The sequence below is a fragment of the Meleagris gallopavo genome, chromosome 11, assembly GCF_905368555.1.
Source record: "Meleagris gallopavo chromosome 11, MGAL_WU_HG_1.1, whole genome shotgun sequence".
In the NCBI taxonomy this organism is placed as follows: domain Eukaryota; kingdom Metazoa; phylum Chordata; class Aves; order Galliformes; family Phasianidae; genus Meleagris; species Meleagris gallopavo.
This window is the reverse complement of record NC_139414.1, coordinates 8536752-8562803: the sequence shown is the minus strand read 5'-3', so window position 1 is coordinate 8562803 and position 26052 is coordinate 8536752. Positions and strand designations below refer to the sequence as shown.

General features: G+C 40.3%; 1 long non-coding RNA gene across 1 annotated transcript in view; it reads left to right on the top strand.

Annotated features, from left to right (window-relative positions):
- The window catches only part of LOC104912564 (uncharacterized), a 228954-nt gene that overhangs the window by 9557 nt on the left and 193345 nt on the right, over positions 1–26052 (top strand). Inside the window, exons 5-7 of the long non-coding RNA XR_014885408.1 lie at positions 6007–6279; positions 8521–8693; positions 11346–11418. This is a non-coding gene — a long non-coding RNA (uncharacterized LOC104912564). The remainder of the gene's footprint in view (positions 1–6006; positions 6280–8520; positions 8694–11345; positions 11419–26052) is intronic.

The following is a 26052-nucleotide window of genomic DNA, read 5'->3' as shown; positions in this document are numbered from 1 at the left end:
TCTCCGAGCTCACCTTGACTGTGCAGTATACTGGAGACATAACATCAGTTTTGCTCCAGTCAAGTCTTGTGCAAATGCAGAAATCTTTAAGATATGGATGGTGGTATTTTTGCTTGAACTGCCTGGCTTGTCTGGTCACACAGGCTACAGCTCAAGTTAACGGTTTGTCAGCTGCTAACACAGTTATTCTGTGCAGTAATCCAATCCCTCTGTGCAATGCAAGTGTTATTTTGCAGTGCGGCTGCTCTTAGCTAACAACCCCAGTGAGTGAGAAATGAGCGTGGCTTACAATGTTGAGGGGGAGAAAAATGGAAAATGTGTGTTTCTACTTGCTGAAGACTGATATGACAGATCCATAGACATGTAGGGAAAGGTCAGAATGCTAAAACTGAATTGCAGCTACCAAGAGCAAGGAAGTACCTGAGTAATCAAGTAGTAGGAGAAAAGTAGTAGTTCGTTACTTAGTGAATAGATGAGCAAATAAAGACAAAAGTCTTTGATGTCTTTCTCCCTTCAACCACAAAAGAAAAAATGAATTATGACCAGATGTTAAAGCAGTTGATTTTAAGAAAAAACAAGCAGGAAAGAAAAGGAACAGGTCAGGTATACTTGACAGATAGAACTGATTATGCAAGTCAGCAGGACGTGATACTATATCCTTCAATATGAGAAAATCACAAATTGTAAGCCTTCTGCCATTTTCTTTAAGAAATGCAGAAGGTGGGTGAGTCTCCTGATGATGTCAAGAAAGTAAATGAATTACTTGTGCTTGAAAATGCAGGAGAATCTGAGGGGAGAGAGGCCATAGAGGATTTGCAGAAAGGTAATGCTAATTCAGCATCAAAACTTTTAAACGCCATAAATTATTAGTTGATACTTCGAAATCTTTATTGTCCTTACTAATATGATAAGTAAGTATCATATTACCACTGCATGCAAATGGTCTAGTAGTTTTGGTGGAACCTTTTTCCAAAGATAAGCTAGGATGCAGTCCCACACAATGTTCTTGGAAGCAAATTGTGATTTATCTATCATGAAAACACGTTAAGGTGAGCACGCAACTGACTGAGACATTCCTGTACCAGTAAACAGAGATTTACAATTTCTAATCTAAAGACTGCCAAGGGAGGTCATGAAGACTTTGTTGCTGGAGTCTTTTAAAAGCAGTGCAGATAAATGGCACTCAATTGCACCTCCAAGGTGGGATATGGACTAGATGATTTCCTGAGTTTCCTTCCACTTCTTTGTTCCTGTGATTCTGTGACGTGAGGCTGACTGGGGAGATATTAACTCAAGCACAAATAACTCAAGTTAACTGCTCACCGAAGACGAAACTCTCAGCTTAATAGAGGTCATTTTAAAACCTGGCTGGGAAAACACGGTTTCATACATGGTAATAGTGTCCCAAGAGGAAATCCAAAGATGAGTGGTAGTTTTGAGTGTGATGTGGACTGATTGGAGAGGCTCCAGAGGAGTAAATGATCAAACTTCAAGAAGACAAACCTAGAAGGGAGACAGAAACTATTTGGATTGTTAGAAGAATTACAGCCAAGAGGAAATACTGCAAGAGTTATCAAATACAGAAAAGGCTGCTGAAAAGAAGAACAGTATGTTGTTTACAGAGAGTAAAAGCTCTGTGGTAGATGGAACAAAATTGATGGAAGTAAACTGTAGCAGAAGAGACTCAAAGGAGGGGGGAGAAACACCTGTCCAAAGCAGGAGTAGCAATGGCCCTGTGAAGGATAGCTAGAGTGATTGCAAAATTCACAGCGGCCATAACGAACAGGTTGGAGAAATATCTGTCTAGAATGACATGAAGATACTTGTTCCTACTTTGGGACCTGGGATGGACAGGATGTACTTTCAATGTCCCTATCTGAATTCTTTTTCAAAGATCTTATTTCCCCTTAGTAAGTATGTTTTGTCTTGATATTTGAGGTACATAGGGATTGGATTTGTTTATTTATTCTTCAACATAATATTGCTACTCTTTGTTCCTAAGGAACCTCTTGGCCTGGCAAGCAGGGAAAGCAGCCACGTCTGCATCTAAGATTTTCTCATTTCCATTCCTTGTTTGTCAAGGAGTATCTGCTGGATAACCTGTGCTCTACCCTGCTGCAGCCAGCATTGCAGCTTGTGTCTGGAATGTAAGAGATACTGGTTTTATTTTACATGGGAGACTGCAAGCTGTGAACAGCTAAGCCATATTCAATATCCAGTGGGTGCAGATGAAGCTGTTTTATGCAGTTGCTACATAGGTGGATATCTAATTAGCATTTGCAACAGTTCTTCAAATAACACCTATGCTTAGGCTAATTGCACATATTCAGATTCTTTTGCAAGGCAGCTCTTTCCCAATTACAGCCTAAGTTTAAATTTTCATCATCTTTTTGGTGTTAGGCTGATGGAGAACGTAGTATAAATTTAAATTTTAAAAAAAGGAATGCAAAATGTAGCTCATTTGGGCAATGTCAGATAAGTTTTCTGAGGCTAGATCTGCTAAAATACTACAAACAGATCTATCATTTCTGTTTGAGAGCTCAGAAGGAAGCAGACAGTTTGGATCAGGCAACAGTCTACAGCTATGTGTCCAAAACAAGAGCTTTTGTTCCAAACTGGGCTGATGCATGCCATCAAATATGCGAAGAATGCAGGACCGTTTGTGGTGCTACTACAGATACCATCACAGGAAAGCCAAGCACACAAATTCCTGTTGAAATAACATTACAGTTAAGATGAAGGCAACCAAAATAAAGCAAAGGATGCCATATTCTGCAAGTGTGCTCCTGTTTGATATAAAATGATCTCTGTTTTTCTTTGAAATCCACCATTTGAAGACATTTCACTTGAGCAAGTGCCATGGTTCAGGCAATTAGCTGTGAAACCCTTCAGGGTAGAAGGGTTGAGGTTAGTTACAAGAAGGGGGTTAAGAACGTTGAATCATCTAGTGTGTTTTCAGAGAAAATCTATGAAGGCTGCATCCCCTACATCAAGAGACAATGATTTTCCGATTGACATCATTTTCAAAATCAAACATACCCATATATGTGAGAGTTCTCTGTGTAAATATGTATGAATCGGAAGACATTTTGCACTAGTTTGTGGAAAAGCTTTGTCAATTGCTCTGAGCAATCTTCTTGCCCAGTTCAGTGGTATTTTTGTAACAACACCACAATTAACAGTTAAGATAGCATTCATACTTTAAATTGAAGTGGGAATTATTTTTGTTCTTAGGCATGAAAATAGTGATTGAACATAACCAAAAATAAGAAAAATAAGACTGTGTTCCTTCTAGAAAATTGTATGGAGATATATTCATTCCTTTGGGAATTCAAGCAAATTTAGACTAACGCTCTTTAAATTTTATAACATCTGTAACACTTGAACTGTCATTTTAGTGGTTGAAACTCTAGGCAGACATAAATGGAAATTCATTCCAATAGATTGGCTACCTTCAAAATATTTTAAATGAGCAAAATTTCTAACACACTGCATCATTAGTAGTAGCTAAAGAATTAAAAACAAAACAAAACCCACAAAGCACTAAATCTGCCAAATGGCATATCTGAGCTCTGACACTTGCCAGTTTTGGAATTAGCTTCTTTGGGCAGCTGGTAGAGTTAGTTTTCAGTAAAGCAAATATTTTGCAGAAGTGAATTTATCTTTCAGTCCAGAATTTGAGGCAACACAAGGAGCTACATTTCTTTGTCAAGACTGCAGCTCAAGAGGTTGCTGTGTCAGGACCACCATCTGCTGATGCTTGTCAATATGCTGTAGTGGGAGATATTTTTCATCACCCTTTGGGGATGAACTAAAGTAAATCTCTTCTGCTTGCTGTGCGCAACTTTAAGATATTGTAAGTACACCTTCATAGCAACAAGGGCTGCTCCAAAAGTAATGCCTTCAACTGTATGATGTTGGCCTGCCGTCAGGAGGGAAATTTTGGTGGTATGGCAGTGGAGGTTGAAGCTTCCCACCAATATCCCTTTACATTTTGTTGCTGTGTGACAGATGGCAGCAGAGGGGCAGAAGGGTGTATCTGACATGGAAGCATTTTTGAAGCAAAGGTTTGTCATTGAATTCCTTTATGCGGAAAAAATGGCACCCACTGGCATTCATCAACACCTGCTGAACATTTATGGAGACCAAGCAGTGGATGTGCACACAGTGAGGTGGTGGGCAGCGTGTTTAAGCACTGGCAACAGTGATATATGTGAAAGACAAGCCATGTTCTGGGTGGCCATGCACAGCTGTCACACCACAAAATTAAGAGTATCTCAATCAGAACATCTGCATGAATCAGCTAACGGTGGTGACTGTGTTGAAAAAGTGTTTTGTAGCTGAGCCTTTGCTGTATCATAATGTTGTTGTGCTCTTTGTAGCTGTTGAAGTTTCAATGGAAATAACTAGGAGGCATCACTTTCAGAGGGACTTATGCATTAATCAATTGTCAGGTCTGATTATAAGTTCTCCATTAGGAGAAGCCCCTTGGCTTGACCCAAGCTAGCCTGCAATTAGAATGCTGGAAGTCTGGGTATCTGGAAGTACCTGAACACTGTTGCAGAAAAAAAAATGGTCTGGAAAATGCTGATTAATACGTAAAAACAAGTGGGTGGATTGCAGCAGAGGGGACTGGTACCAGTGGTGAACTGGGAAGCAAAGCAGATTAAACTCGTTCTGGAAAGATTTGCTGGCAAAGGCGATGATTTGGATCTCAAGCCCCTGTTAATCTACCTCATCTGGAGGAGTCGCTGCAGGAGATCGCCCCAGCCTCTGTGTTGAAAAAGTAGTTGAGTGATATAAAATCACAAATTCAACACAACTGGTACTTTACTGTTTTTCACTCAAACACTTCTTCAGTTCTGCTTCGTTTCTGTATGTTTTTAATTCATGTATCAGACTAACAGAATTTCCTGTTTTTTCTTTAACTGGAAACTGTGTGCTGATACTAACCAAAAGAAATGAGGAGAAAGGGACAATTTATTTCCAGAGTCTTTATCTTCTATTAACGAAAAGATAGATAGTAAAATCTCTCTCTCTTTGCAGAACTGAATTTGTGTTTTAATGGATAGGTGTAGTCAGAGCTAAAAGAAAATGTCACAATATGTTTTTGGAGAGAAGACTCCCAATGCTAATGAGCAGCCGAATCTGTCTCAGGGAAACAGTTTGTTACTAAAAATAGGTTGCAGCCTAACTGTAACTAAAATCAGATTGCAGAAACTGAGCTATTCAGAGTCCTGATTTCAGCAGCAGATGAATCTATTACAAACAGCTTTGATTATTACATATTTTAAAATGTGCCGACTGAGCCCTGTTTTGAAATTAATCCACTTGTGAGCTTCCATCAAATAGGCTTACAGCATTCTCTGCAGATTTTCTTCAGACTCCCCAAAGCCAGCGAGGAACCAGCTCATAGTTATGAGGCCAAAAGGAAAAGCGCTGCACACAATCTATTTATAGAAAACGAAGCAAAACTGTGTGATAAAGGGCAAATGAGAGCCTACAACGACAAGCTTCTCTTCGTTCCTGATTGTGTGGTCTTTATGTGCAATTTTTTACTATACAGCTGTATGGGGCTGCTGAATCACGGCCTGAACCTCTGATTGATCACCTGAGGCGAGCAATGAGTCAGCCATGGGAGCACAGGTGAAGGCAATTCACCTGTGCTGCAGGAAGGGGTGGAGCCTGGCTGCATCTCTCCTAGACCAATTTAAGAGCTGACCACCAGTGGGGAAGGATCTCTTCTGGAGATCTGCTCTTCTGGAGTCTATTTTGTAAGCCCAGGGTAGGGGGAGTGTCTTTCTTTTCCTACTCCAATACAATAATTACATCAGCCAAGCTCCTAGATATACTATACCATCTGTATATTCATTGATTGTACAATGGCGAACCAGAGAAATTGAATCACTTGACTACAACCTTATTCTGAGTAGAGAAGAACACTTTAGGGGTTCTTTACAATATGCTTACTTGTGGGTGTTGCTCACTGAAAGGTTTTGTTTGCAGGAGTTTCTGCAGGGTCCAGGATTTCTCCTGCAAGTGCCTGCAGAGGTGATGGGCGAAGGTTGGCCCAGGAACATTCTGAGTGTGACATTTGAAGTCATCTTCTGCCTGAGATGAGCACAGCTCATGAGCCTCAGATGCTTGGTACAATGGGACAAAGATCTACCTGCTCTCACACTTTGATATTTGAAAGCATGGAAGTAACAGTAGAAGCATGGAACACGGAAGCCAACTTTCTACCTCTTTTTGTGTGGTGTCACCCACGCATTACTGAATGTAAATGTTCTTGTTTTCTATCCCCGTCCTTTTGTTCTCAGTACAAAAAGCTAAGAACTTCTCTGTCCTGTGAATTAATCAACCCAGCCTCGTCCAGATCTTTCTGCAGTTAGTTCAGATCCAGTATCTGGGCTGTATCTCCTCAGAGTGCTTTTAAGAAATTCTGGCCCTGAGAAATAAACCCTGACATGGGTACCAGTTTTGTGGGTTATATCCAACGCAATTTTCAACTCTTCCAGAAATGTAAGAGCTGCCAATTTTTCCTGCACTCACTTTAATTAGGTATTTTACTGCCTAAGTGTGATACCTCTAAGAATGGGAATACTGGAGTAGTGCTGAGGAGATACTACATGAATTGGATTCTTGAGGTCCAGGCAGATTAAAATGAATGACTTTTCAAATAGCTTTCTGTCTTATTCTTTTTCCTTTTTCTTTATGCCTGTGATAAAGTTGGAGGGAGGCTGAAGAAGCTGGATAGTTTGCCTCCCAAATATAGAGAATGTTGTTGTCATTTCAGAGTATTTTCACAAACAGAGGGATTTATGGCAGTAGTCATTTTACTGAACATTAACAGCACATTTGTAGGTTTGCAGCGTGTGTGCCTACCTGAGCTCACAAGCTTCTGTAGATCAGACCATCACCCAGTCTGTCATGTCTCACCTTTGCCAGATTCCTCTTCAGTCCTGGGTACTCACATGTTTGCTTAAAAATATGAAGACTCCTGCATTGTGACAAGTGAAAGAAGGGATAAAATATCAAGGCTTTAGCACTTAGCAGTGCTGAATGGGAGCTAAAGACTGCAGCTAGGAAGCTGAGTAGTAAGGATCAACGAATGTGATGCATCTATCTGTATTCCCATATGTCAGTCTCAGACAATTTCACAGATTTGCTAATGGGAATAAGCTTTCAGTAAAGCTTCTTCAGAGCCCTTAAAGAGATGTGAATGTACTCCAGAACCTTGATGAGTGATAAGAGGAAACACTGAAAGACAAATTTCCACTTCTGATTCTTAGACACATGACCTCCTTCATAAGTCAGGAGTCACTCTAAGTTCAAAGAAATCAATGTTGGCTTCCTCCCAGGATGCAAACTCTTGAGAGCTCTGTTTTATATGCCTGTGTGTGTATGAATGTATACACACACATATAATGCTATTTTCAAATACTCAGTGGAAATTTAATGGAGTTGCAGGAACAGAAGAATGGAGAACTAATTCTGTATCCAGCTCATAACCCAAGCACTGGCTGAGTTGATGCCAGAGAGGAAGGCAGAGCAGGAAAGCCAACCCCAATACAAAGTTTGGGAGCTGCACTGTCCAGTCAAATGACTAGGAAAGTCTCCACCTTGCTCTGATCTTCAGGAGCCCTTGCTGAACAGTAGAGCTGACCTAGACAAAGAAAAAAATGCATTAAAAAGGTTGGAAACTACTTTTCAGGAATGTATTCTGTGGAAGGTGTATTGGGCAAAACTTTACAGGTTGCTTTTGAAATTCCGAGTTATGCCACGATAGCTCATTGCAGTGTTCAGACTGTTCAGATACGTTGTGCTACTATTTTCCTCTACACCCTGGATATCAAACCAACACAGCCCTTACAGCCAGCAAACGTGCAGATGAAGCAGAAGGGTAAGCAGATGCTTTCATTGGAGTTGTGTGTCCAGCTATGTTCAACCAGGACTGTGAGCTCCAGCCAGCTGGGGTAGTGATGGCTGGTTGGAGCTGCATGGCCTTGGCTTTGCTTCCCTCCCACAGGTGTTTCTGAGCATGCTGTAAAGTCTCAGCTCTGTTGTTACTGTCTGTTGTGGCATCACTGGTGTTTTTTCACTTGTTGTCATTTGTGCATAAAGCCCATTCAGCTTCTCCTCTGCTAGGATACAACCAGAGCTGCTGTCAGTGCATTATAGATGGAGGAACAAAGCAAACCCTCAAATGCTGGTTTCCTTAGCAACAACCTGGGGCGAGGGTGATTCCAAGACAAGGGTTCTAAAGCTGCAGTGCTGGAACCCAAAAGGACACAGATCTGTCTCAGCACCCTGCCTGTTTCAGCCTGAATCTCGACTCTTGATAGCGTGGAACAGGATGATCCCATTCATTACTGTCACCTTCAAATATAAACCTGCTGGAACAGAAAGCTCTTCACAAAGCCATCCTGTACTCCTACTATGTGCTAACAAACAAGACTGTGCTTGTAAAAGCACCATAAAATGATAGTGTTCTTTCTTTCTCTTTTCCTTTTTTTCTAGAAGATGCTCATGGGGGGCAAGAGATACAGGAGATTGGCTTAAGGGTGTTAAAATTACCTGACTTTGTGATGAAGAGAATGTGCAGCTGACTTCCTATGCTATTCCAGAAAAATAAACACCACTCATAAATATCTACTCCACTTTCCATCTCTGAAGGATTTCTACTGGGTGATGTAAGCATCTGAGGGGAGAGCTCGGAGTGGTGGGGAGGGCACCCGCTGCACTGGTTTTAGATGAGCTTTCAGTCCTAGGAGCTTTCTGGATTCACTGCAAAGTAAAGCAGCTTTTACTCAGAAAGACTTCTCTGGCACAGAGGAAGTGCTAGGACTGGGAGACTGCCAGATCTGCAAGTCTTACTGTTAATAGACATGTTTTGAAGCAACTATTGATTTGTAAAGTATTATGTAAAGTGATATGTGTCTGTCTTGGAGAGTGGTTGAAGCTTCAAAACAAAGCACTGAGCCTTTTACGTATTTCTCCTTCCCTTGCTGTTACTGTGACAAAGACTACTGCATAAAGACTTTTGGCTATGTTGTAAGAAATCACCTATTTCTACTTCTCATTCCACATCTGAAGTCAGTGATTTGAACGTTTGGGTAGATATCTAGGTGTGCTTACCTAGTTTTAGGTTTAAGCATTTCCAAAATATACTGGGATTACTGGCTTTGGACTCCAGCCCATAGCCACGTGCAATTCTGATGCAACATATCTAATTCTCTGCATTGTAACCTCCCTTTACAGTGATTTGCTTATATACTGCAATAAGATATAAGGAAACATCATTGTAGCTTGAGTTGTATGTCAGCACACATACAGATCTGTATGTACGTGGAAGCAAAGAGATAGGAAATGCACTGTGATGCTTAGAGTGCTTAATGTGTATATATTTCCATAATAAAATCCAGAGTATTCAGTTCCCTTTCTGTATTCTTACTGGGGCTTGTCTGATTACTTAATCCAGAGCCTCATTCCATGCTCTCTTACTGCTGAGGCTATCCAGCAAGCAGGAGGTGAGCCGAGCTGTATGCGGTTAGTCCCTATACACACTGTTCTTTCCCCCTTCTCTTCCCCTGCTCTGTGTTTTGCTTATTCTTCTTTTCTTCTTTTTTTTTCTTTTTCTTTCACTTCTCTTATTTCCTCTCCAATTCTTTCCTCTCCTTTTTTATCTTTTGTCATTTTTGATTATGAGCTGCTTAGATCAGTAGGCTCTTTGCCTGCATGTTTACATTACACCTAGTAGTATGGCTCTGATCCCAAATTTGGATCTGTGTGCTAATGCAATATAAATAATAATAAGCATAGCTGCTTTGGCATGCAATCAGGTTGGAATCGCTGCAGCTCTATTGTGCTTGTGAGTGCTACCCACTGCAAGACTGTTTTCTTATTTTTTTGCCGAAAAGTTACTCTGTGTACAGTACAAATAACCCCCCAGCACAACAAAATGATAAATAGCAAAAACTTTAAGCTGTGCCAATGGTAAATGCATTTTTTTGCAAGACTGCAAATGTGCTGTTAGGATTTCTTGGCTTGTTAGACATCTTAGGATGTGTAAATATAACTAACCCAGTCTAGAATTTCATAAAGGAGTTTGCTGGTGAGTCTGAGGTCAGAAATCCCCTGAGGCTCAAGGGATAAGTAAAACAGGTGCTTTCCTGGAATCTTAGAAGTTATGCTACAATTAGTTTCTTCCTTTCCTTTGGGATTAATAATGTACTAAGAGTAGTACATTATAGCTATGGTAATGCTTATAATAAGAAAATATGCAAATACGGCATCAAGGTAATTTTTCCAGGATGCTTAGCAAGTAAGTATTTGTGTACAGAATGGCCTCCAAAATTAGGAAACTTCCTGTCAGTCCTGTTATTTATGATGGCATTAAAACTACGGATTATTACTGGACAAATTTTTCAGGAATTAAAAAGAAAAAAAAGAATAGTAATCAAATGTTTTACATTTCAAATCTTTCAGTAAGGAACAAAAAAGTTTGGGGTTTTGGAAGTTTAGTTGTTGAGAATAAAGAAATAAAGTTGTAAAGAGCACACCTTGCTAATATGATTGCTCCTTATTAGCATAATAGTTTTCAAATAAACAACCTGCTAATGTCTCTAATAAGCAATTACTGTGTGATGAAAACTGCAAATGGAGCCCACTGGTGGATAACAGATAACAGTAAAATCTGTCAGTAAAACAAATATTGTTCTGCCTGAACAGCTCTCTTCTTTGCTCCAAGAGAAGAACAGAGCTGCCCAGGTATTTTTATAGTCTGATATTTGACAGCCAGACACATGAAAGCACTGCTTTTCTGATATTCTGCTATGACATATGGAGTTTTTACTCTTTATGAATTTAGTATGATAACTTAGTTGAAAGCAACCTGCTTGGAGTACTTGAGTGAAATTAAAACCACAGTAGGATGAATGTTTGTCCAAGAACAGTGATTTGCCAGATTACTAAAGCTCTCTTGCTTTCATAATGCAAAGTTCGTAGTTAAAAACTCAGTCCATCCTATCTCTAAAACATGCAAATGAATGGAAATTTTTTGAGCATTTTTTTCTTCTTGCTGTTCTAAAACATAAAAAATAATTTCCAGTGGCAAAAAGTATTAAATGTATGCAACAGTCTCGCTTTTCCAAACAGACAGAAGTATGAAAGATTTTCATAATTTTTCAAGCATAATAGACAAATTATTTTCAAAACATTTGCTGATGCCATTTACATATTTGACTAGTTGCTTAACTATTGATTAGGAAGCTATGCTGTGCTAGCTCTGGTCTCTATTCCTACCATCATTTTTCCAAAATCATTTTGCTTATGTTTTCTTTTAGCTTTCAGGAAATATGGATATGGAATATGAGAGAATCATAAATTCCCAGGCCTGGGTCCTCCCTGAATTCCATGGTGAGTATTAGGTTTTCATTTTATATATAGCTTTGGAGAAAAGGGGTCATTTGAAGAAAATTGTGAACCACGCTTATCTTTGTTCTACTTCTGGACTGACATCATGGTATGAAAATGCAAGGAATGTACAGTAAAACCTGGTGTGGGAAGAAGATCTTGGCAGAGGGATGACTAATGGTGCCTAAAAGAGAGAAAACAGTTATGTAATAAATACAGCCCATGAGATTAAAATTGAAGAGAGCATCACAGGTGCAGACTGTAAACAGGCCCCGGAGGAAATAATATTGGTCTTTTAAAGATGGACTCTGTAAACAAACTGATGAAGCATAGGAAATATCCTTTCGTGTAAATTTTTATGGTACAAGTCAGTACATGGAGAATACAAGCACTGTAAGTGTTTATAAACTCATAGAACATCAATACTGTAGGAAAGCAGCACAAAAAGTGCCACAAAGTAAATTTATACAGAGCAGGGAAGATACGTGGTCTGATGGCTGTTTGTTTTTTTTTACTTTCACAAATGATATGATTTCTGCCTCTCTGGTTTTGTTCTGTTCACTTAGCTGCTCTCAGCTACATAATTGTTCTTCTAACTTGTAAATATTATGGTCAACCTCCAGCAAAGTTTAGATGAGGCCAATCCAATGTAAACAAGTGTGTCTTGTCAATGATGTGAGTAAGCAAAGCCACCCCTTGTATATTTCCTGCCCCTTTTCCAACTCCACTGAGACTGCGGGAGCTTTGCCAAGCCAGCTATGATAGCATACAGCCTAAAGTTCTGGGATATTTTATTTTATTTTAAATTTTATTTGCATTTTATTTTTCATATTTGATGTGTAAAATATCCAGTGAAACAAGAACAGTGAAGTAGAACAATTTCAGGGGAGCATCCTCCCATCTGTCTGCACTGTGCATGCCTGGCACAGTGTTAGTACAGGTGTAATGGGCAGAGCTGGGGGGCCCAGAAGGGCTGAGGGTTAATGGTGTGAGTTATCAAAGACTCCCAATTAGCTGTGGCCTTGCATGTTGCTGAGGGGCTGTGCAAACATGGCAGTGTTGCTGTGTGATGATCTCAGATCCTCTGCTTGACTGTGCTGGGTCTGCAGTTTTCTGGCGGGGCTCAGGCTCACCTGTGCAGCAGCAAGAAAGCAGGTTCTATGGATCAGCAGCACTACTGGGGCTGCTACAGTGTGGCTGCATCACAAGTGCTCTCATGCTGGAGTCACTGAACCCGGCACTTGAAAGCCATGAATTAAAGTAGTACAACATGGTACTTTTTTCTTTCTTTCTTTCTTTCTTTTTTTTTTTAACCTTTGAATACTATTTTTGAGGTTTAGTAGTGTAATAATTCACTGTTCCTCCGTACAGCTCCCAGCTTATAGAACATTCTGTCAGTGCAGTAAATTAATCCCACGGGCTCTTTGCTGCATGAGTGCAAACAAAAGCATGCGGGTAGGTTTTCCCAGCGTACAGTCTTCTCTCAGTCCCTTTTGAGCTAGTTGCTGCTGTGCACCAGGCACAGGTACTGCCCCTGCCCTGCTCCCAGCCTTTCCCTATCTCCCAGCCTTCCTTTCCCACCTCAGCTTCCAAATGCCCAAATTCTGCTGGTTTTTGCAGCTAGAGCAGTTTAACACTAGTGGCAACCTGATGTCCCATGCCTCACTCTGCCCTAAGTAGGGAGCTGTATTTGGTGGTATTTCAGTTACAATTTTCAAGTAGGTATGAGCTAACCTTTAAGGAAAAAAAAACCAACCAATCATTGAAATGCTATTGATCTCCTGGGACTGGAGGTAGGAGGTGTCTGACATTTTGCATTATCTATGGGAGAGGAAGGAGTTGGGCTGTTTTTTTCCCACAAGAAATACATCTGTTTTTGAATGCAAAGTACTTTCTTTGCCATGGGACCCAAAACAGTTTTCATTCACTGACTCATGGCCTCTGGAGACTTTTTCCCTGAACTTAAGAAGTAAATGCTTTCATGATTTGCAGCTGGAAAAGTGACAGCCCAATTAGCTGAAAGTGTTAATTTAAAGATAAAGATGTGACCCTGTTTATTGCTATTTTGATTTTCAAGAATGAGTTTCTACCAGCACTGTTCTTTGTTGTTTACCTATGGAGTTGCTATAGATTTGATCATAACGGCTGTTGGGTGAGAATCTCTGAGCTTTGTATCAACAACATATGATTTATTCTGTAGTTCTTGTGCAGCAGGAAGCCAAAACATGATTTCATGCTTTCCTGTCTCTCTTTAGGGTGCTTTTTCTTTTTTTCTCTCTTTTTCCTTTCTCTTTTTATAGTATAAAAATAGTGCAAGAATTATTTGCTATTAATTTGATTTGTCTAATAGCCTATGTACTTATCTATTGATTAATGCTTAATGATTAATCTTTCTTTCCTAAGAGAAAATCCTGTGAAAGTCCAGGCAGGAAATTTGTCTGGACGGTGTTCAAAGTTGCATCTCAGATTTGCAGAACAATTACGGGTCAGTTTGGAAGCTCATGGCCTCAGATTGATTCCTAGGATGCTTCCATGTGCTTGGATAGCTTGTTTCTTTTGAAGGATGAAGAACATTCAAACAACTGAAAACTCCTCTCTGTGTCTGTGGCAAGTCTGGTGGTTGAGTCCCAGTCTGCCTTATTCCCACGGAAGGTAAGAATGAGGTGGCAAATGTGCTCTGTGAGCTGCTGATGTCTGTGCAGCCTAAGAGGAACAGCAAGTACGGGACTCTGGCAATTGACCAGACATCTAAGCATGTTTTTGTTTCATTGATTGCACAGAGACTGTTTAAGCTTTAGGCAAAACATAAAATAAAAAAATAAAATACTAAAGAATGCAATATAACAATATTTAGACTCCCTCCACATTGCAAAATCTGCTATAAACTGAGCCATTACTGAATATGCACGGCTGCATTTCTTCATACTTAATGTTGTTCTTGTATCTACGCACCTTACCAGTTCTTTAAAGTAGAAGTGAAGTGGAAACAAATATTAAAAAAAAAAAAAGAACACTTGCAGATATCAAGTTTCTTGGCTTTTGATCTTAGGTGGTTTCATCAGTTTGAATTCTCTGTCATAATGCTGCTTCTAAGTTACAGATAAGAAAGGAGATCCCAAAATGGCATGTTGCCATGAAATATTTTTACTGTTAATAGATAATGAAGAGGTAAACCTCTTTAATCCAAAAGTCAAAATGCAACTTCAGATTTCTTATCGAGGAGATGGCATCGTAATTGAGCTCCACACAGGAGATGAACAGGCAAAATTAACTTTTTTTGCATGAGGTGTGGCTGTCAGGTGCATTTGGTTCTTTTGAAAAACATAGTAAAGAATTTTAGGAAGAGGAACCATTTTTTGCTGTTTGCTCACCAAAGTCCAAGTTTTTTGTTAGCTTTGTGGAGCTTAGGTTGACCGAGGCTATGGGAAACTCACTGTGGGAATCCATGAGATTTCATACCTCTACATATGTAAGCAAGCATATCTACAGGACTGTGCACTGGAGTGGTCCTAGCTGTATGCTGTACTGTGTTGTGTTTTCCTGTGTTTGTTATCAAACAACTGAGGACTCTTTGCATCATCTCTTTTACACTGGTGTGCAGGCTATGGACACACAGTGGTCTGAAATACTGTGTGGGTAGAACTAGCAAGTCAGTATGTTGTGTCTTTGGTGAAGGAGCATCTTTGATTGAAATCTATTTTTGAAGTAACAACTAGTGTATGCAAAGGACTTAATGCAACTGCTGCTACTCAAGGAGTATGTGCATTTTTCATCCTGTTCTCTTGAATAAGCCTCGTGGGCAGGATCTTTGCTCAAACTACTTCCTGCGGATGTTTAACACTTTCTTCTTTCCATTTTTTGCCAGTTACTAAAAGGAGGTCTCATAAGCACTACAGCATTAATAGTAGACCTTAGAACAATCAGTAGTTTGAGCAACTCTTTCTATTCCTTCTGCTTTCATGGCATATTATAAAAGTGTCAACCTCTCACTGAGATGCAAACATCTGCCCTAGATCCATTTCCTGTTGGGCAGTTTGCCAGGAATAACAAATTTAACTTCAGCTCTCAGCTTAAGAAGTCTCACTTCACTGAATAGAGTTCAAGTGCAGTCTATTACCCAGACTGATAGAGGAGTCCTTTGATGTTTGCTTCTGGAGTGGCTTATACAAGCCAGGGCTTCCTGTAGGAAAAAGAACTGCAGCTGAAGGAAATACTTGATTGATCAGGCAACCTCTTCCTCTCACTTTTGTTTGAGAGTGCCTGAGTGTCCAACAACATAATCCTGCCGAGACACAGAGAGGCTGGGCCTTGACCTAACAGATACAGGAATTTTCACAACTGACTTCCACAGAAGGGCCTGATAAACATACGTAAATTGACTGCCCTCCTTTCCTAATGTAGCTGCCATTTCAGAGATCTAAAATCCATGGAACATTTGTGTCCTTCCTGTGGTGGATGGGAACAGAGTAGCAGTAGCCATTTCCTACAGCTTCTGTAGGAACTCCTTCAGCTTCCTGCCTGCAGTCTTCTCCTGGGCATCAGTGGGTAGCCATGGCTGAGCTTGCCTACAGTTACTGACATTTAGAATATACTCTTCTGTCTATGATGATTTTCAATAAGCACTACAACTGAGTGATGAAATGAGCTGAGGAGACAGTGGACTTTATGCTGGATTTCAGTTGTTTCTTGTAGTCAGTAGTAAATGGCACAGTCTACTCCTCAGTCTCTGGCTGGTGTATAGCACCTTCCACCCAGCTTTTACATGTTGTCATCTTTCTTACCCCCGTCTCAATTTTCAGCATGGAATTATCCCACTGTGATGGACTCTACGCTGGGGACAGAGGGCGGGGTAGACTACTTTGTGATATCTAGAGCCTAATGTGGCTATGGGCAGCAAGCAGCGGGAGCTTCCCTGCTATGTTATCAGCCTTTTAATTTCAAATGACACAAGTATCTTATGTGGCTTGTATTAACAACAGTGTATTTTGACTTGGATATTGATAGCTGTCAACTTCCTCCAAAGCATATATTCTTGCAGAGAGGTGCTAAGATTATTTTCCTAAAGAGATCATCAAGAGATGCAATTCTTTTAAATAATTTCAGGCTATCTGAGTTGAAGGCTCTAAGCAAGTGTATTCATTTAGTGTCACAGCAGGCAGTAAGATACAGAACATCTGGAATGTTTCTGCTTGTTGTTACTCAAGCAGGAGTTGAGGGATCAAGAGTTCTGTTGCCTGAGATACCCAACTCAGATCTACATTTGGCCCATGCTTGTCAGCCAAATTTAATGTACTCTCATTATGTTTGCTATTGCTTGGTAAAAGGGTGGTGAATGTTTTTAGCCCATAATGTTAGGATGCCTTTTTGAGAGGCAGAGCTGCAAAATCTGTAGGGTTGTAAAAAAAAGAAGAGCTTTAATCATGATGAGAAAGAAAGGGTCTCTGCCACAGAGACTTCTTAAAGGGGCAAATAGGTCTGTCCTATTATGGTGCTCTGTCAGACTGACATATCAAAGTATTTTCCTTGTTTATTTACAAAACCACAGTAACGCATAACTAATAGAGATATTTAAAACCCAGAGCTCGTGCTTCTGAGTACAGGAATTTTAAACATACTGTGTGTGTTAATCATTCATTAATGAATTGGTGTAGTGGAAATGCTGAGTCATGGCCTGAACCAGTGATTGAACACCTGGTGGGCAGGCAGGGCCAACCCAGGGGAGCTCAGGTGCATGCAGTGTACCAGAGTGATTGGAAGGGGAGGAGCCAGGATGCACCCCTTCCCAGACCTCATTTAAGGGTCGGCAGTGGAGGTGGGGGCATCTTGTTGGAGATCCCTGCCTGCGGCCTTCCAAGGGTAAGCAGTTTTTCTTCCTTTGTTTCTCTGTCTGTGGCTGGTGTGTTTGGGCTTGTTCTTATTTGCTGCAGTCTAGGATTGTGCTACTCTACTAGTATCACTGTGTTTTCCATTACGTTAAAGTATTACAGCATTGCAATTGGTACTGGCTGAATAGGTCATCTTCTGAGGTAAATGTAATCTCTGGTGATATGTGAACTGTACAGTACCTGAGACATAGTCACTGCTATCCTAAACCAGGTATCAGGCCTTGTACAAGAGTTGTTGCGAGATACCCACTGTTTTTTAGTCAGTTGTTATGAACTGTTGTGTTTGTTCTCTGAGTTTTTGTGTTTAAAAGATCCTTTTGTTAGTCTATCACTTGCAGACAGTTGCTTTTACTAAGCCAATGTATGTTCATTTACAGTTCTTCCTGATCTTTGTGACTGAGGCCACAATGCCTGCGGTGTGAATGCCATTGCTTTCTTGTCTGTGCTGTTGCTCCTGGGCGCAGTGTTGGCTTGCAGAACTCTGTGCTTTAACCAAGGGGGGAACAAAGCAGTCTGTTCTGAGACTCTACCATTTCAGAAGGAGCTGTGCTAATAGCTCTGTATTAATGACAAGAAAAGTTTTACTCCCCTTCTTACCTCCAGGCCTCACAATTCAGCATCTCCCTTGAGTTGGATGTGTTGGGTGACTGTCAAGCATATATTGAGCTGATTCAACTTGCTTAACCCTGTGTAACACTGTCACTGTTGGCTGAAAGGAGGCTATGAAAAGGGTTGGGGGGAAAACAGCCTTGATTTTGCAATTAGATGTTGCAATACCTGTGGATATTGCATGATTCACAGTGTTGCAAGAGTCCCTTGAGCAGAGCTCATTCAATTTGCTTTGTAAGAGTTTATCCTAAGTATGGACATTAAAAGTTGTGAAATTACCCATTATTCACTGCATGCAACATAACAAGATATACAGTCATAAAATATTGTAGGAAATATATATTGATTGTGTAGAAGCAGCTTTTCTTTCAACCATATCCATACTCAATTTCTGAACGCTCTGGCTCAATTGTAAAGCTGAACACCTTAATTAGGTCTGTACAAACGTGTGTGTTGGAAACCACTGTTTTCTCCCTTCACAGCTCTGACATTGCAGGCAGTTTTGGGGGACGCTCTGGATGACTGAATAAACCTGGGAATTGTTCTCCCGTGTTACCTGATGCTGCTGTCCTGCTTTCAGGTTCTAGTCCCCTGCCTCCTCCAGAGAACTACTGAAACTTTTTACAGATAGCCCCAAGAGTGTGACCTGCATAGCAGACACTGACATTTTCCAATCAGCAGTATTATTTTTAAGCTCTGCTGTGTCATCAGCTGGTCATGTATCCTATTGCTTCATAGACCCTGCTGCCTACTTGTGCCTGTAGACACAGATAGTATAGGCTACAGGCTTTCAGATGGGGGAAGCAAGAGAGGACAATTCCTCTTTTACTGCTTGCCCCTTCCCCTCTTTCCAACCCTCAGGTCTATTTTAAGCTGGGAATGGAGGCTAATTTCAAAAGGGCAAGCAAAAAATGACTACAACTGATAATGCCTTCTTAAATGCAGGTAGTTCTGTGATCTGACTTCTCCAAATACCTCCTGTAACCCATGGTGCTCCTTTTCCCCAAATGGCACTTGCAGTCCCAGAAATGTTGTCATTTTCCAGGGAAGTATTTTGAAAGGAATTGTGTGTTGTGTTTTGTTTTGTTTTTTTCCTGTTGTACACCCAAGGTATACTTTCTTTGAGAATCCTATGCGCCACACCTGATGTGGGCTGCAGAGGTAATTTTTTTCACTGTGATAGTTTTCTTGCCTTTCCATAGAAATGCTGCCCATCAGCTAGTTTAACATTTGTGCATTCAATTTCTGGTCTTAGTGCTCAACACAATTCATTTCTCAGACCGAGGATAGGTAAGTGATGGTGCCTCAGTGAATGGAAACATGCTTTTCCCTTCAAGAGATTTGCATTTATCCAACGTGTTTCTTGGAAAAAAAAAAAAAAAATGCCAGAAACAAAGATCAGAACTGAAGCAATTTGTTTGTCTGGCTGCAGATTCACCCTTCCTTCAAAGTGCAGCATGATTGTGTAGTCAGATTGTCAGGTGAGCATCCAAAGTGTGAGGAAACTAGTTTTGAATGGATATGCTTTTTAAAAAAAAAAAAAAAAAAAAAAAAAAAATTGGCTAACTCTCAATCATGTTTCTTTAGGTTCTACTCATTTAAAAAAAAAAAAAAAAAGTTCTTACTTTCTCATGAAGTCTCCTCTAGATGAAATGTTGGAATGAATTCCATTACGCTTATCTTATGCAGGTAATAAATATTGTAGGACTCCTCTGGAAAAAATTAAGTGATAAAACTCTGCTATCTTTGCCAAGACTCATTTTTTTTCACTCAATGAAACACATTCCAGGGTGGTGGAAACCAGAGTTTCTGGTTTGTAGCAAATTTTATTGTTGCTGTTTTTTAATTGGTTTTCAGACTTCAATTTTTAGGATCATCAGGATTGAAGCAAGAATCCAGACTTAACTGGTTTTTGACCTGGAAAAAGTCTGGAACAAGGTATTTCTAATGAACAGCACTTTTCTAGGAAAATTTCTGACAGTGTTAACTCTAGTACTTTATACTACTGATGAATTGGATTTGTTGTGCAAAAGATCTAGACTGTCCCAGCTGCTGGAACTTTTTCTCTGGATATGCTCATGAAGTGTGCAGGCCCCCCAGCTTTCCCTCTGCAATCATCTCTGCACAGTGATGACTGCAACTAACTGCAAGACTGAAAGTGTAGATTTTGTGGCCAAGTGCCATTGGTGGTAAACATGAAATATACTTACTTTTACACTGAGAAACAAAGCAGCTCTACAGCAATAGGACTTCTAACTGCCAGCGTTTCTCAACTGCCATTTTACTTCTATAGTAACTGGGATTAGGCCTTAGGGGGGAAAAACAAAACAACAAACGTGATAAGGAACATGGCAAAATACGAAGTCCCTTCTTTATAGCAGCAGCTGTTCTCTTCCTACAATTGGCAGTGAGTGAACAGGCATGAAGAGAGCCTGCGACATCTTTGTTCCCAATGCTCCCAATAGGTTGGTGATTGATTTCATCTGTGAGTAAGGGGCATTTAAGAAATTCCTATCTCAGCAGATTTTTCTTGTCCCAAATTTTTTAGCTTGCATGATGTTGCAGAGCCAGTGTGTATGCTGCCCCAGTTGCATCCCTGTAAGTATCCCTGTGTTCTTAGAATGGTGGGCTGTGGAACTGTGGCTGCCCATGCGTCAGCCTTGTGGGGAAAATGGATTCTCAGAGCACACCTTGGTCAGCCAGCATAGCCTGAGGGTATGTAACCTTCCAATCTGTTGGCCAAGTAACAGCATATCCTGTGACACTCTTATTGATCTCAGTCTGTGTGCTTGTTTTTCATTAATTAAAAAAGGAAAGAATGTGGTAAAATCACTTGAGTAAAAAAAGCCCCATATATGATGAAGGATGGGGAGAGACAGCTTTCCACTGAGGATGAAAGAGGAAAATGAGAGGTCCTGTTTAGAAAGGCTGCTTTTTAGGGAAGTTTGGCTTCTTACTTATCAGTTGCTTCCAGACAGCTGGAGCATCTTGAGTTTTGCTGAGCATGAGAGGAAATCTAAGCATCTATCACAGAAACTGAAGATTGCACCAGCCAACGCCTTTGAATTCAGTCTTGGGAACTTTGCTGTGCCAGAACCTCCTCCATGTACCTCTATTGGTACATGCAGTTGCTGGTGAAGGCATTACTTGGAAGTTAGTTTTGAGTTTCTGTCTTTTTGATTTTCACTTTGTGGAAATACACCCCGCCTAAATCTTTGGAGAAAGCATGAGAAAAAGGGAAAACTGGATGCAATAGTCACTTTTATTTCATTATTGAATTGTTTGGGTGAGAATGAGGATCGTGAAAGTTTTCTGATGATTTGAAAGATTTTAATTTCTTTGGAAAAACTCCTTGCAAAAGTGGAAATTTGGTGGTTGTTTTTTGTTGTTTGTTTGACTGATACTCACCAGAATATGTTGCCAGCTTTCTAACAAGTTTGGTAGACTTGGTTCTGTCTGGTGTGTTGCAGGACTACACTCCTTGACTTGTTTTGCCTTTGTGACAGTCCCCAGCTCTCATTTTGTGTATAAAGTCTGCACAAAGGTGAAGGCTCAGACATCGTATTGTACAACTGCAAATGGAAACTACCTTTGTCTGATTCCCTAGTGCCTGAAGACTTTCTTAGTAGAGATTGTCAGTGTAACTCCCATTAAGAGTGGCATTTGGAGGCCAGAAAATATATAAGTTATCCAATGTTTAAAATATCCATTTAGCTGCTGGGAGTCACCATTTGATTGAGCAGGATGCAGAGATGAGTTCATTTTTATTTTTTTTTAAGTGTCAGGTAGTTTGACTTCACTCCCCATTTGCATTTTATGTGGGTACATGTAACTTGAAGAACAAAAGGAAAGCTTGCCACTTCCTGTAAACATTTTTACATAAAACCAATATATAAAAAGCTGTTGGATTAAAAAAATAAGAATAAAAAAGTACTGTATTGTTGAGTCCCTGGAAAAAATCACTTGGGCATTATTTTAGTCCCTGGCAAGACTAAAGCGAGTACTGTTTGTTTAAGAAATCTAGATCGCTGTTTCTGCAATGACTTCCTTAGGACTCTGTACAGAGCCAAGTGCAAGGACTCTGTTCATGGATGGACAGACACTTCAGGTGTGAGTAGGAGCTTGTAAAGGTGCAGAAGTATTCTGAACATTTTAACTGAAATTTAATCCAGACAGTGCTGAGATAACAGCGGCATAACCATGTAAGCCTAAAGGTCATTAAGTGATTTTTTCCTTATATTGCAACAATATGCATCAACAGAGAATTCTCTCTCCTCATCTTCTCAGGTTGTTTGAATTGGTTGAATGGTATTAAACGTATCACTTTTTCAGAGCTTTCATCTCTACGGGAACAGTAGTGTGCTGTTCTTCTTGTGTAGTTTTAGCTGTGCCTGCAAAAAAGGTATGAGTGGAGGGTAAAAGAACCTGGAAAAGTCTGAAGATACTGAAATGAGTCAAGCAAAAGTATCTTTTGGAAAGAACAGTTGCTACTCAAAGATTTCATAAGGGAAATACCAAACAGCAACTTTTGTCTTTTCAGGTGACAAAATGATTTTGGTCATCAGTTTTGTGCTTAATCTTATATCCCATCACAGAAATGAAAGTTGAAACAGACAGCGGCAATAAACTGAAAATTTTGAGCCTTCACACATCCCTAGCAGAAAACAAGTGTCAATAAGAAACAAAATCATCCCTTTAGTAGGGAAGTTGGTGGCACAGGTCATCTATTTTCGACAAATCTTTTTCTCTCATGTCATTTGTTGTTTTTGCTGCTATCTCTAGGAATGATCAAGGAGGCTGATATGTCATTGGAGAGCAGGAAAGGGGTCACACATGAAGCATATCTTCTATACTGCTTTTAATTGAATCTTCCCTGCTGCTCTGTCAGGCTGGTGGCTTTTCTGCACAGAATTAGCTGCAGGCAGTGCCTTCAGAGGAGAAGCCAGGATAGCATGATAGCTTGGCTAGAGGAAGGCAGAAGTCTCGAGATATGGCAGGAGAATTGAAAAAAAAACTGATAAGGGAAAGAAGTTCTGGGAAAAAGAGACAGAAAACAGATAAATGTGGAGAGGGGAAGGCAGCCATAAAAGGTCAGTAAAATGCACAACGGAGGAAGATGGGACACGGTCTTTCAATGTTTAAAGAAATTTGTTTTTAGACATGTGACAGTTATGGTTACATAAGCTGGTCTTCTGAAGCTAGATACATTTCCCAGGAAACCTTTGCTCTACTTAAATGCTTTATTTTTATTTTTGGATACATTTCAGAGTTCCTTATTTGTCCAAGATCTTCAACCTGTGAGTGATAGTACTAAGAAAATGTGAAGTGGCTAACAATGGTCAGAGAGCATGACTTCCTTGTGTTTAGAGGGACCTACATGTCTCAGTCTGCTTTTAATTCTGTGGTTATGGTGAAGACATGAAGATCTGAAGAAGAATCAGCATCTTTCCTACCTCCTGATGTCATCCTTCCTGTGGGGAGGGCAGAAAAAATACAGACCTGCTTATTTCAAATATCTCTCTTCTGGAGCATTCTCTAGGAATCTGTATTCAAAGTATTTTCATATCTCTCTTCAACCATGGTTTTACTTTTTCCTTGAATTCTCATTTCATTGTGATGAGTAATTATTACTTACTGTTTCTATTTAGTATCTCTTTACATGCTTTATAGTGAAGATGAGGATGAGTCTTATTTTACAGGGAAGGTGAGGTTGAAAGAGGCAAGATAGTGTTGACCTTGTAGTTCTACTGTACCTGACTGGAAGTTTCCACTAGGAAGTGTTGTCTGCCTATGGTAGCAGAGGAGTAAGTGGTTAGAACAACTCCCTGCCTTCTGCTTGCCTGCTCATCAAAAGTGGTCATCTGACATGTTGCAAATCTCCTTCCTGATGCAGGACTGTCGTGTCCTACTGGCTGTGTGTCCCATCACACACAGTCAGTCCCTTTGTGCACTTCATTCAGCACTTGGCAGAGGCGAGGTCAGGATACTCCCATGTCAGTTCTACACTTGAGAAGTATGGGAGGAAGCATTGTTCCTCACCACAGAAGAAGGCATGGAGATTCCAGGGCAGTTCTTTAAAATTCTCCTGGTGTTGCCTTTTGCACTGTACCATTCATGACAGAGCCCACTTCTCACAGGCAGGAGAGTGAAAGCGTTTCTAAGCTTCTCTCTGTCACATCAACTTGTCAGGAGAATCTCTAATAGCTATTTTTTGTTCTCACATTGGTTGAGTCAAATCCATTCCATTCCAAATTACTGCTCTGACATTCAAACCTTTCAGGCAAAGTGCCAGTTGTAGTACCTTATTTTTCTGTTAGAAAAAGAGGGGGAAAAAAAATAAATCGCTGACATGTAATTAACAGAGCCAGATTGAATTTGAAATCTGAATGACACCCGTTATTGAATAATGAGCTTGAAATCTTTTGTTACAAGTCTTTTTAACACAGCAATGATATGGAAAGAATCAGAGAGGATAGGAACTTGTTTTGTCTGACACCAATCCTGTATGTGGACAAATGCTCTTGTTTGTTGTTTCACTAAAGGCAGACTCCTACAGGGCACAGAAAGCCTTAGCACATAATGGCAAAGAAAACTGGGTAGGAGGGAGTCTATGCAGCAGTAAGACATCAAACGTTCAGAAGTCCCCAGTTCTGTTTGCAGGTGCTGAGTTGAGACCTGTGCAGGTGCTGCCTGCATGGCTGTCCTGGCTCCAGAAATGCCGCATAGCCTGGCTGCTGGGCAGGCTGCGAGCATGAAGGTGAGCATGGAGCTATGAAGTGTGCTCCTGCAAGGGTTGTGCTTATGCTGGCCATAGAGCTGTCAGACATCTGTGGGATATGTGAAGTCTCTGACCACTGTGCTGTACCTAGTACAGTAATGGAAGGAGGGGAGGAAAGAGACTAAAATCTTACTTTGCCTTCTTCATGTTGTTGAATCCCTACTGGGGGTCGTCTGTATAAATTTTTGTAGAATTGGGACTGTAGATTTCTAGCAGGTAAGCTCTGTGTTCAGTCTGCTTTTATGAAGTATTTATCAACAGCTGGTTTTCTGCCTGTCGAAAGTGTTTCTCAGAGTACAAAGTGTTATAAACACATGTGTAACTTGTACCTGAATACCAAGCTGTTAATTGTTCTTTTCAGTTAGGAGGGAGGCTTTTTGCCCTAAGATTTCACAATACTGAAAGTTAATAATTGCAGATTAAATTAGAAGCCAAATTAAGCTTAAGAAAACAAAATTCAAATTTGATAAAATGGTTTTATATCGTAAGGTTACATGAGGTAAAAGATAATTGCTTAAATTACCCTTTCATCAATCCCAAGATATTGGGTTTATTACTTGCAATGCAGGTAAATTTGGAGGGATTCAGAGGAGACAGAGGGTGTGAGACTAACACTGGAAACATAGAAACAAATGCAGATTAGCAGAAATTCAAGGGCAGCTCAGAGATGTTTTAAGGAAGTGTTCTAATAAGGCAATCTGCAAAGATTTTTGACATTTTTTTAGTGGTAACTGAAAGCTGAGGGGTTTGGGGAAAATGCTGTTTCAGAGTTGTCTCTGTGGACAGTCAGAAGAATGTTCTTTAGTGCCATATCCTAGGGTCTGAACAAAGCTGGTTTCTATGCAAAAAGTGTAAGACGATCTTCATGCCTTTTGTAAAACAGCTGGACCTCTGGTAAAATGATGACAATGCTCAGTGTTTGAAGCTTTGCTCCATTTATGCCTCCTGTAATTCAGAAAATTATCAAAATTTTTTTATCTCTGAACGAATTCCCTAGCCTGAGTGCAAGTTTGCTCCATGCTCTCTTGCTTTGTCTCATTCCTGATCTGAATCAGCTCCCACTCAAGCTCCTGCACTGTCCAAAGAATACTTGCCTGCCTGGCCTGACAGGATGCTGCTACAAATTGAGCATGCTCAGGGACTTTTCTCAGCACTTGAAAAGTACAAAATCCATTTAGTTCCTCTGCCTGTGAGGAAGGCTGTCAGCAAGCAAGATCTGGAGATAGCTGAGTTGAGTGTTTACTGAGTCAGCTGAGACACAGCTGTGTTTCATAGAGTATCATCAAAGGAATCCCCCTGACACTTTTTGGAACAGAAATGGATGAGTGCAAGATATGGCTAGGTGCATCCTCAGGTGGATGTCTC